At 40.8% G+C, this 12,137-nt stretch overlaps 1 long non-coding RNA gene across 1 annotated transcript; it reads right to left on the bottom strand.

Moving 5' to 3' along the window:
* Positions 1–448: 448 nt before the first annotated feature.
* LOC107311433 lies at positions 449–6,545 on the bottom strand. Its single transcript, XR_004306470.1, has 3 exons — positions 6,411–6,545; positions 4,627–4,818; positions 449–2,285 (listed from the first exon to the last, which is right to left on the bottom strand). It is a non-coding gene; the product is annotated as an uncharacterized LOC107311433 (long non-coding RNA).
* Positions 6,546–12,137: the final 5,592 nt, after the last annotated feature.

Below are 12,137 nucleotides of genomic sequence, written 5' to 3' on the forward strand. Positions count from 1 at the left end.
CCACCCTCTTTGAGTGAAGACAACACATGGATGTTGAGCTCTGCCAGCCCACAAGCTCAGGCTGGGGGTGCCTGAGAAAAGAGAACCTAACTGACCTACGGGGCTGCTCTTTTGCCTCCCTCCTTGGGGGATGATGGCTTCCACAGAGGTGGCTGCAATTCATAGCTGTCACGGCAGCCTGTTCCTCTTGAAAGTCTGCAGAGCATGCTCTTCATTTTCCAGCAGTAATTCATCCTGCTGGATGCTATCTAGACGATCATAAAACCCTTTGCTTTGTGGAGCATCCATCTTCTCCTTTATAGTGATGACTGAGTTTCTTTCCCAATCCAGTCAACAGCACAGAAATATGTAAGGCATATCTAAACCAGATAAAAACACCATCTCTCTCGGTCCCTCCCACACAAGAGTAAGCACACTTTCCCTGACTTATTTAACATTTTCACCAGGTCCATGTCAAATTTTAGCACTGCCACAAGATCCGATATTAAGATGTTTCATTTGATTTCCCTCACAAATGTTTTATTTCACTCCATTTTGCAACATTATTCTTCAGTGACTCCTGTACCAGCATGGATTATTCCTCTCTTCTTTGAATTCACAACATGATGATGCATGTTTCAAACATGCTGGACTGGAACAGATTCCTATCTTCCTCTTTGCCTAACATGGATCTCCTGCATACAGAACCCTACGCATTTGGTTTTGTCATTCTCTTGTATTACCAAGCTTACTAACTTAACTATCTCACTACATCCTAGAGATCTTTCTACTTTTTGTGTCTCTACTCAGTTCAACACAGTTTGAATCCATTTCTGTTATTTTAAACTTCCCCACTTAACCTTCCCCTCACTGCCCCCCCACTGAATATAATCTGCAGGCATAATGCAGTGTTGATCTAATCTTTGCTGGACCCACCCCCAGCTCACAACATTGTCGTATTTTAGTACTTGCTGTTTGCATTGTCCACCCAATTCCTAGCTTTGGGTATTTTTATATAGGCTAGAATTAATTTGAATTTCAGTTTTCCAGGCTAATTTTATGAGGCAAGGCATCAAATGACTTAACAAAAATACATCCACTACACTGCATTCCTCCTACTGTAATTAGATTTTAAACCTATCAGTTCTGCCAGGTATAATTGGATTTCTGGAAACCTACTCAGAGAGGAGAGTGATCTGTGATGGGCCTTGGATGAAATGCCAGCATTTCTTACATACTAATACCTGTTCTGGCAAGTCACTTAACTTCCTTACCTCCCGTTCCCTACATGTGAAGAAAGAAGAATTAAACTGTAACATGAGAATTACTGTGTTCACTTGATTCTCAGAAGTGCTGAAGATTGATTAAGACTTAAGAAACATGCAACACTTATTTTACTTCCCCAGCTTCTGATAGGGTCAAGGCCTTTAATCTAGTAAATGCACTCATGCGTGAATTCTAGTCTCCAATAGTGCTGAAGGCTTCAGATACCAGTCCTTGTAGCATTCTCCATATGCAATCCATAGCATTTTAGTGACAACTAAAAGAAATGGTGTTTGAAGATTACCACCATCTTCACTACTTTACTTTTTCTAAAAAAATAATCCTGACCTGCATTTCAAATTCTATTTGCATTTCAAGATTTCCTTGAAATAATTACCCATGCCATGATTCAGTATCAGTTCATTGGGTTTCCTTGAATCTTTTGAAGCATTTCATCTTAGCTGACCAATCTAATTTTTTCCAGGTGTTCTTAGAACTATTATTCTCCACAGTTGAATTGATAATTATCTACCCTAAAGCTGCTGGGGTGACAAAACAGCAGGGCACCAGTAGTTTAGGAGGCTTCTGGAGTGCATTGCTGACAAGTTTCTGACAGAAGTGATTGAGGAGCTAACAGGGGCAGTTAGTTGGTCTTCATCCCTAAAAACAAGGAAGAACTGGATACGAATATACAATTTCAGTACAGCTTTGGCTGCAGGAATTGTGAAGCGGTAGATCCTGAGTGGAGGGTAATGGAAGGAAAAAAGGATCATCCACCTGGTCTTTAGCAGAGCAGATTTTGGCTTCTTCAGAAGTCTGCATCAAAGAAACCTATGGGAGACAGCCCTGGAGGTAAGGGGTTCCAGGAGAGATGGTTCATTTTCAATGATTATCCCTTCCAAGCCCTGGAATGGTTCATAACCACATGCAGGAAATAAAGCAAATGCGGCAGGAGGACTGTATGCATACATAACTGAAGAGCTCTTGACAAAACTCAGTTGCAACAAGGGAGCATACACAAGGTAAAAACAGAGGTATATGACCTAGGAGGAATACAAAAACACAGTTAGACTGTGCAGAAGAAGGGCCTTTTCTTTTTTCAGCAGTACTGCAGTTTGTTAGTCATGCAGGTATCAGAGCTCCATAGACAACTCAGAGCGAATCTGAGTGCCACCCTCCACATTCCATGTCATGACATGAATTCACCTCCATGTTTCCTGCTGGTACTAGTGGTATCACATGCACTGGAATGAAAGATAGGACAGGGAAAAAACAGTTTGTGCTGTGTCACTGGCTGCTGCTCATTTCCTCCAGTGGCTTTCAGATGTGTTCTGGTTCTGCTTTGGCATGTGTGAACCTTTCCATTCCCTCATATTATTTAAATTGTAGACTTTTGGAAATGACTTTTAAATGTACTGATGTGTCTTGTGAAGCCTATCAGTATTATGCATCTAAAATATGCCTACAAGGGATCTTAGATTGTTTAGCTGTGACAGGTTGGTGAGACAGAGAACAGCCAAAGGCTCTTTTTGGCTAAGTCAAATTCATTGCAGGGAGGCAAGAGCAGGGCAGCATACCTCTATGAACAGCAAAGAGGAAGTTGTGTATCTGCATTGCTGAGGGATGATGCATTGCTGTGGTAGTTTGAATGAGTAACTGTGACCTTGACCGTGAAAAGCAAATAACCTCTCTGAAGAAATATACGTGGTTCTTAGGAACTATCACTTCCTCTTGAGTAAGATGCAGTCCCCAAATTATGTTGTGGCATGCCAGGATTAGATAAACAGCATAGGTGGGCATGACATTCGTTTCATTAACTCCTATAGAATCACAGAATTATAGAATCAAGGCTGGAAAAGACTACTAAGATCATTTAGTCCAATCATCACCACCATACTCATTAAAACACAGTATCTCTAAGGGGCTGCCCTAAGGCCATGTAAGAAAACTGAAGGCTGTGCCCATCTTGGATGCAAGAAGAGAGAGTTGAAAAGGACGCATAGTGAAAGCCAAATGGCTGACAGTAGGAGAGGATGAAGCCATGTATCTACTTACACCCTATCCCTTCTTTTCTGTGTTGCCTGTGACACAACCTTTTTTCTCCTCTTGCAGGTGGTGGTGATGAGCAGCAGTATTGATTCTTTGCCTCAGGTAGCAAGCTGCCTGTGAGTGGTTTTGGTAGCAGCAGTGGGTTACAAGGTGAGAGGAGAAAAGAGATGCTATAAGAAAACAGGCATCCCTGTGTCTCCAGGCTGCCTGAGAATGCACTGACATAAGATCATATTGCTCCAAAGATGCAGAGGTTCCTATGAATCCCAGTCAGGTCTGATACTGCTGATACCAAATGTGGACTTACTAGAAAATGTAAGGAAATTACACCCATCCTTGCTATCCCTGCAGAGAATACATGATCTAGTGGCTGCAGCTCCAGTTCCCCATCTAATCCCATGTTTGCTGCTCTGTGTCTGGCCCTCAGGACATGACAGCAAATGTAGGCTAGCTAGTATTCCTTCCTGTGTTCAGTGCTCACCTGTTGTGGTTTAACCCAGCAGGTGGCTAAGCACCACACAGTTGTTCTCTCAGTCCACCCTTTTCCAGTGGGACAAGGAGGAGAATCAGTTAAAAAAACACCAAAGCAGAACTTGTGGGTTGAGATGAAACTATTTACTAAGAGAAAAAAGATAATAGATTTAACTGTATCTATATAAATACATATGACAGGTGATTCATGAACAATTGTTCACCACCCACTGACTGATGCCCAGCTAGCTCCCAAGAAGCAGAAGACAGAGATGAACTCCCATCCCCTTCAAAACTCTGTCTCCACATGATGTCATATGGTATGGAATATCCCTTCAGCCAGCTGTCATGATTCTGTTCCTTCCCAGATCCTTGGGTCTCCCCAACCCCTTGCTGGCAATTGAGAAATCCGGAATTGCTCTCTGCAACATTGCTTAGCAACAGCTAAAAACACCGGTGTATTACCAAATTATTTTTCTCCTAAAACCAAAACACAGACACTGAAGAAAAGCAATTCTGCCTCAGCTGAAACTAAGACATCATCATAGAATTCCAGGTTTTGTTTAGCTGATAATATCTCCAAACATTTATCAAAAAACAGAGCAATTAACTCAGTTCTAGGCATGGCCGTTGCAAACTCGTGCACTCACAAATACTGATGACCTTCTCTGCACAGCAGCACAGCTGAGGAGATGAGGAGTACAAAAACCCCAGACCAACCTTTCTAAAGTATCCAATATTTTTTTATTACAATTTAGGACAGCTAGGATTCACCTGGTAAAGTGTGCAGAACTGTACTGTCTGCAACACAAAAAGGCATCTACTTTCTACCTCAGATACTACTGGAGCTGCTTTGCAACTTACCTTTGCCTGGAGGAGGTTTCTAAAGTATGCCAGATGAGTCATTCCTTGGAAATGCATGTTCCTCTCCTTTGACTGTAAAAAGAGTGACTACTCATGGAGGAAGGTGGGATGCATGTAGTGAGGTGACGTGAATCCCACTTGTGACAGCACAGCATGGTGCTCTGCACTCACAGACTGCAGCTGTTCAGGTCTCTGTCAGAGAACAAGAAACAGTCAGTGACCCCCATGGATATTTGGGTGTCATTGCTGTCAACAGGGCAGCAATCAGCTTCCCTGATGTGATTGTTCTCCTAAGTTTACCTTACTGGGAGGGCTCAGCTTATGTAATGCACACCTCCCTCCTTCAAAACACAGAAGGCTGTTAATCCAGAAATGAAATCAGAAATGCCTTTATGTCCAGGCTGAACAAGCCCAGATCTTTCAGCCTTTCTTCTTAATAGAGCTGCTTTAGCCCTCTAATCTTTTTGGCCCTCCTCTGGACCTGCTTCAACAGCTTTACATCTTTCCTGTGTTGGGGGCCCCAGAGCTGAATGTAGTACTGCAGATGGAGCCTCACAAGAGCAGAGTCAATGGAAGGAATCACCTCCCTTGGCCTGATGTTCACTCCTCCTTTGATGAGCCCTTCCATTTGTCCTTTGGTTTTGAGGCACTTGTATCAGGATAAGGTCACTCTGGGTGCTGCTTAAGTGTAGAGTAAGGCCAGAGTCATTCTTTTTGTCGGAACTTGCTATGTATACACAATACTCCAGCTGGAATATGTGTATCTAGAGGCTATCTCAGTGCACCCCTTCTCTTGCAGTCAGTGCTCCCACACAAGTCCCTGAGAAGGCCATGTGAGGTTTACCTTCGTGCCTTCTGCATGCCATGTCACTGAGCTCTGGAGAAAGCCCATCTCCAGCAATGGCCTCAGGAACCATTGCAGCTTGCAGCAGCAAGAGGGAGAGGGAAGCTGCCATCTGCTAATGCTCTGTGGCCAAACAGACTGTTTTTCCATTACTGCACTGTTTGTGTTGTGGAAGTACCAGAGAACACATTTCTAATCTATGCTCCTGTGTGTTTACTTGCTATGAAGGGGCTTGAAGGGGGAGGAAAGGCAGCTTGACCTGGTGATCTGATGTGTTAACTGTTGTTGTTAGCATCCACCTTCTCAGCACTAGAAGGGTCCAGAGTTACCAGAGGAACACACCAGCTCCCTCAGTATTTCCCAACAAGACAGTTTCTCTGGTAGACCCTTGGCTTAGCACTTAACACTTTGATGAATGCAAATGCCAGCATTTATGGTCCATCTTGCCTTGTTGCAGGACAGTTTTTCCCATAAACATAGACTCTGCAGCCTCTTTGCTTTGTTATTCTACCCCTGTTTTTTTCCTCCTCCTCCTGATATTGTTGCCCCTCATCTATTCCTTTGCCTTGTCAAAAGCATGTGAGGCCCTGGCACCCCCTCCCCAATGCTGTGGGCTGCAAGGCCTCATTGGCAGGCACAGCCCCAGACCACACACATACAGAGCGAGGTCTGCATCCCTACTTCTCCTTCTGCCCCCCCCAACAGTGGCCATGGAGACCAAGGAGAGGCCAGGTTGGCACCAGGCAGAATGCACGCTTTGTAGCTCTTGGTTTTCATGGGTGACAGCTGACTGCAGTAAAAAAAGGAAATAAATAAATGTGTAAGAACTTTTGAAGCTGAATACAAAATCCTGGAGGATAATGGTGATTCCAGTGCCAGTTAGTATGTTTTAGTATTCTTATTAAACTCGCTGCATTAAATTGTTACTTTTGTTACTTACCTCTGATGTAGGATGGGGAGACACAGTATTTACAACGTAAGTAGTGGGAATGAGAAAATGAATGTCACAAAAGCCCAGTAATAAGGAGTTTTCATTATTCAATTGGTATCTCTTAGGTGGCTGAGATGGCTCTCAGGAATCTATAGGAAATAGGAGAATGAAAAAGTGTGATGATAAATGTTTTTCCCAACAACTATATCAAAACAGGCAATAGTGTCAGTTTCCAATGGATAACTACTAAAGGTTTGCTTTGAGTTCAGTTTGCCTTGGTGTCTTTCAGTTTTTAAATGATGCCTTGTTTTGATCCTTTATCTTCCAAAAAACTCCACCCCAGGCTGTAAGTCCTGAAGGAGGGCAAGTCTCTGGAAAAAATCTTTGTGATGCTTCCTTGTAGTCTGGAGGAAATAGCATAAAGGCAACCCTTCTCCCCACATCTTTGGGCAGCTCTTACGGCTGAAAAGGGATATAGTCAGAGAGAGAGAAGAAAATAAAAAAGAAAAACCTCCTGGTTGGCAACAGACACTGTTCAAGTGGATGATTGATTGCCCTTGTTTCACTTTTCTGACAGATCTCAAACTCTGGAAAATGAAATTACCACTACTTATTCTGACTAAAAGTCTTCACTGAAGTCACCATATGGTGCAAGTGGAGGTAGAAAGGCAGCAGTGCTGTGCCTGACTTGAGCCACAGAGGCCAGTCACAGTATTTTTAAGAATCAGATTCTGCCATAACTACTCTTCTGCTTTTGAGTCACTAGGCCTTTTGAGTCATGAGAGGTGATTGTATCTCACACAGGACATATCATTTTTGCACCATTTGTTCTCCATCAACACCAAAGTGTCCCCACAGAGGCTTTATGTCAGTGGAGCATGATTCAAGGGCATCTTTCAGAAGATGGAGACCTCTCCTGCACACTCGGTGTTGGCCAGATGACAGCCATGGTGCTATGGAGGAGTTCAGACTCTTAAACATGCCTCTTAAGCAATAGATGAGTGTTGCAGCAGAGCAGGAGGAGATCCCTGACCAAGCATGGTGGGAGCAGATATTTTTACATAGCACAGGGTAATACCACATAGTAACTTGGCTTGTAACCACAGGATGGGCTGGGTTGTTGGCCTTCTGGCTAAGCATCCCTCCCTCTCACCCAGGCAGCCTTCCAGCATTTGGCTCTGGAGGAAACTCACTGAGAACTAACTTGAGGATCACAGCACTAAGTTCAGTGCTGAAGACGTACCAGCTTTTCATTCAGGTATAACAGAAAATGTATATATATTTTCAAGGGATCTAATAAAACTTACAACTTTTTGTGTGTGTCAGAATTCTGCTTCTAATTGGTAATTGTTGGTTCTCTGTCACTTGATTAATAATGATGAGTGGCATTTACTTACTTGGCAGGCTAACCTAGCCTTATTAAAACAAGATTTGGATATAAACAATCATTTTAGTCCATCTAAATACTAATTTATCATTAAAAACATATTCACTTTAGATTAACACTAAGTTGGTGGGGCTCAACCATACAAATTCTCAGTCATACAGATAAATGAACTCATACATGTAGTCCCAATTAATTCACTGGGACTACTCATACAAGTAAGAATTGTTCAAATGAGTAAGAGCTGAAGAATCTGGCCCTTAGGGAAATATATTTATGACTTTGTTGTTAATTCTCATGTCTTATGTTTTCAATAAGCAAATGGTATTAATTCAGCTCACAATAGCTTCTTAATTAACCTCTGTACATCAGAGGCATATTCAAGAATCTTAATTTAAAGCATTACTATCTAAGCATGTCATCATCCATCCCATTCCTCAGGGTAACAATTGACTCTGTACACATGGCAAATGCTAATAGTGGGTTAACACAGTTCAAAGAACATCACATAATGAGAGTGGGAAAGACTTATGGATGGCCTATATGGAGATATTTTATCAAACTGGTTAATTTTCTTTGAAATATTCTGTTTCCACACAGAACAATTATTAAAGCAAGTAATTTGGCATCACAAATTGCAATGAGTGATTCTCTCCCCTTTACAGGGAGGATATACCAATATCCTTGGTTTCAGAGAGTTTCTCAGCTTGAGTATTTGGGAAGCCCCATTTCTGTTACTTAGGCACCCTCATTTTTAATGCCTAATGCCTTAATGATTCTATAGTTTTCACTGTGTGCTGTCCCACCCTTTAGATTAGGCACATCCAACCCATGGGCTGCATGCAGCCTGGGACAGCTAATAATGCAGCCCCACAAGATTGTAAACTTTTAAAATTATTGTGTGATTTTTAGTGATATTTTTCATGAGTTGATTGCATGTAGCTTGAGTGTGGACTGCATAGGCAACAACAGAATGCTGCTGAGAGAAGAGCACAGTGCAGTGCTAACTCCATCTCTCACACCTGCCACACACACTCAGCAGAATTGAAAGCCACATGCATTATATATTTTATGTGCTTGTGCCACTTGGTAAAAGGCAGTTATTACTGATAATATTTCAGCTTACCTTTCTAAAATCAGTTTGTCTCAACAGACTATAGCCAGGCAAGCCAAAGAACTGGGAAAAACTATTAAAAGAAGTTTGAAGAGTAAAGCTGCTAATTTCAGGAGTTGTTGTTTTATTTTTGCTTTGCCAATAGATGAAAGTGCTGGTATGTACTACAGATATGGTTCAACTTGCCATTGTTATTAGAGGTATTGACAATGGATATAATGTCACTGAGGAATGGCTTCTTTGGTGCCATCAGGAGACTCAACTAAATCTCTTGATTTGTATGAAGTAGTAAAAGTTAAATTAAAGTGATTTTGTTCGATGCATATGTAATATAGCTACTGATGGCACCCTAGTGATGGCTGATGGAAAAGAGGGACTTGCAAAATTAATAGAAGACAGTGCAACTGCACTGCACTGTACATAAAGATGTTTTACGAGTGAAAGCTTTAAAAATGGATAATGTGCAATTCATCGTTGAAGCTGTGAATTTCAAAAAGTCCAGGTGATTGAATCATTGCCAGTTCCAGGAATTCCTTAAAAGTATGGATGCTGATTATGGGGACATAATTTACTTTTCTGAAGTAAGGTGGCTAAGTTGGGGTAAAATGCTAAAAAGATTTTATGATTTGCAAAATGAAATCAAGTCATTTATGGAATCAAAAAGAAAATTTGTGCCAGAACTTGAAGATGAAAAATGACTCTGAGATTTAGCAGTTTTGGTGTATTTGGCAGGTACTCCAAAGTGAAAATCAGTTGCCCTCTTCATTTCAACAAAGATCTTTATCAAACACCTTGAGAACTCACTAATAATTGCAGGCACTTCCACTGAACCAGATATTATTGTATTAGTTTCACAAAAACAAAGTTAAATATCCCACATGCTTTATACTTTTGTTTCTCTTTCCTTTAAAATAAATAAATGAATAAATGAAGATAAATTAAAAAGAGAAGTTCTGTTACTTACGTATATTAAATATAAAATATATTTTAAATATGGCCCAAGCTAATTCTTCTTTACTCAATATGTCCAACTCAAGACAAAAGGTTGGGCACCCATGCTTTAAAACCAGAGAGGGTGTTCTGAAGCTGCCTGCCCTAGATTGCAACCCCACTAAGCTCTGGCAACCTGTCTTCCACTCTACATGCAAGTGCCCAGAATAAAGGCAGTCTCAAGGGACCACACTGCCACCAATCACAAAATCACTCAAAAGAAAAGGGAGAAGAGAGGGTAGACTTGGAGTTGCTAAGTCAAAGGAAGAATGGGACTTCAAAAGCTTGCCTGCACTCTGCTTGCACTACAATGAGTTGGATATATTTTGTTCTCTTATACTCTGTCTGGATTATAGGACATTTTTACAGTGCTCAGACTAGCCAGTAAATACCCATCAGTACATCTTACATGATTGATGCACAAGACCACGCATAAGCAGGGAATCCAACCAGGTTTGATTAATGAGAGCAACAAAAAGGCTCTGTGATTCACACAGTTGCCCAGGAAAAGCAATTGATCAGTCTCCTATGTCAGACTCTAAGAAACTGGCTAAATAATCTGAAAAAAAAAGTGGACGCAGTTCAGTAAACACAAAGGAAAAAAGTTATCGTTTTAAAGATATCTCCTACATGAACACAAGCTGGGATAAAATTCATTATATAAGAGCTCTACAATAGAAGGCACTGTACTACACACAGAATATTACAAGCAAAAATGTAAAAAGCATATTTCTTATCAGGAATAGATAAAGATAAGCACACATCTGAGATACTTTAGGACACACTTGACACTGAGTCAGATTTTGTTGACTGGGCTTCAAGAAGGATGTGAACCATGATAACCCACTTAGAATAAAACAAGGAAAGTCCTCAGAGGTCTTGGATAATGTCATCTGGCAGCAAAGATCAGGTGTGAAAACTTGAGAAGTTGCAGATCTATAGGAGGTTGGCATAGATGGTAATAATAATTTGTCATTTACAGTGTGGGGAATAATAAGGGATGAGGGTGAAATGTAGGAGAGATTTGGATACAGAGACAATGCAATGAATATCCATGATTTTCGGAAAAGAGCAGGAAATGGGATTTTGTTTACACCAGGAGGTGAAATCAAAAGACTTCACTGTGTAATGAAGTAAGATGCTGGCAACCTTGCACATGGCAGGGGGTGATCTGAAACTACATGATCATTATGGTCCTTTTCAACCCAGGCTGTTCTATGATTCTATGATTCTTGGGAGTAATCTCATTGATTCCATCAAACAGGATTGGGACAGAGGAGAAGCAAAATGAAAAGTAACCATACTGTTGGAAATAATAGCCTCATTACCTAGGAACATTCAAAGATTCACTCTTCCTTTATGAAAGTACTTAAGAAAGTTCAGTTTAAATATTAAGAAAAAGAAAGAAAGAAAGAAAGAAAGAAAGAAAGAAAGAAAGAAAGAAAGAAAGAAAGAAAGAAAGAAAGAAAGAAAGAAAGAAANAAAGAAAGAAAGAAAGAAAGAAAGAAAGAAAGAAAGAAAGAAAGAAAGAAAGAAAGAAAGAAAGAAAGAAAGAAAGAAAGAAAGAAATGCTGAATGTGGTAGTTTTATTGCAATATGCAATTTACTTGTGTTACATTGATAACTGCATAAATCATCCCTTCAAAGAATAGAATCATCCTCATGCATCTGGGTTAATGAACATTCCCCCCCAACCCTACCCCCCAAAGTCTCAGCCACCCACTCTTGTGCTAAATATGAAGGAATGGTTTTCCTTTTGTTCCATTCTGGCTGGCTGTCCCACAGTGCATTAGGTGCCATAAAGAAAAGACATCCAGAATTCTTATCCTGTTTGTGTGTGAGTTGAAACTTGGAACTTGCTGGAAGGTGGCCACACACAATGTAGTGGGATCAGAGCTTTACAGTCAGACAGGGCAGAATACTGTTATGAGATTGCAGAGGTACTCTTGGGTATTATGTTTGCTTGCTCCATTAAATGTGTGATTTGAGAGGCAGATGGAGAAACAAATGCTTGCCTACCTTGGTGTTACTTACACAGGGATGTAGTGCAGAAAATATGCCATGTGATTTATGTTATTTATCAACCTTATGAATTGCAAATATATTCAAATTACAATTGACAGCTTGTAAACAATCTGCAAACCAAGAATTAGCCTCTCCAGGGCATCTCCTCTCTTTCTGGGTAACATATAAATTATGAATATTTTACAATCTGGTTGAAGCAGTTCATGAGCAGTTGAAAGAGTAG

Source organism: Coturnix japonica, chromosome 3 (assembly GCF_001577835.2).
Source record: "Coturnix japonica isolate 7356 chromosome 3, Coturnix japonica 2.1, whole genome shotgun sequence".
Lineage (NCBI taxonomy): Eukaryota > Metazoa > Chordata > Aves > Galliformes > Phasianidae > Coturnix > Coturnix japonica.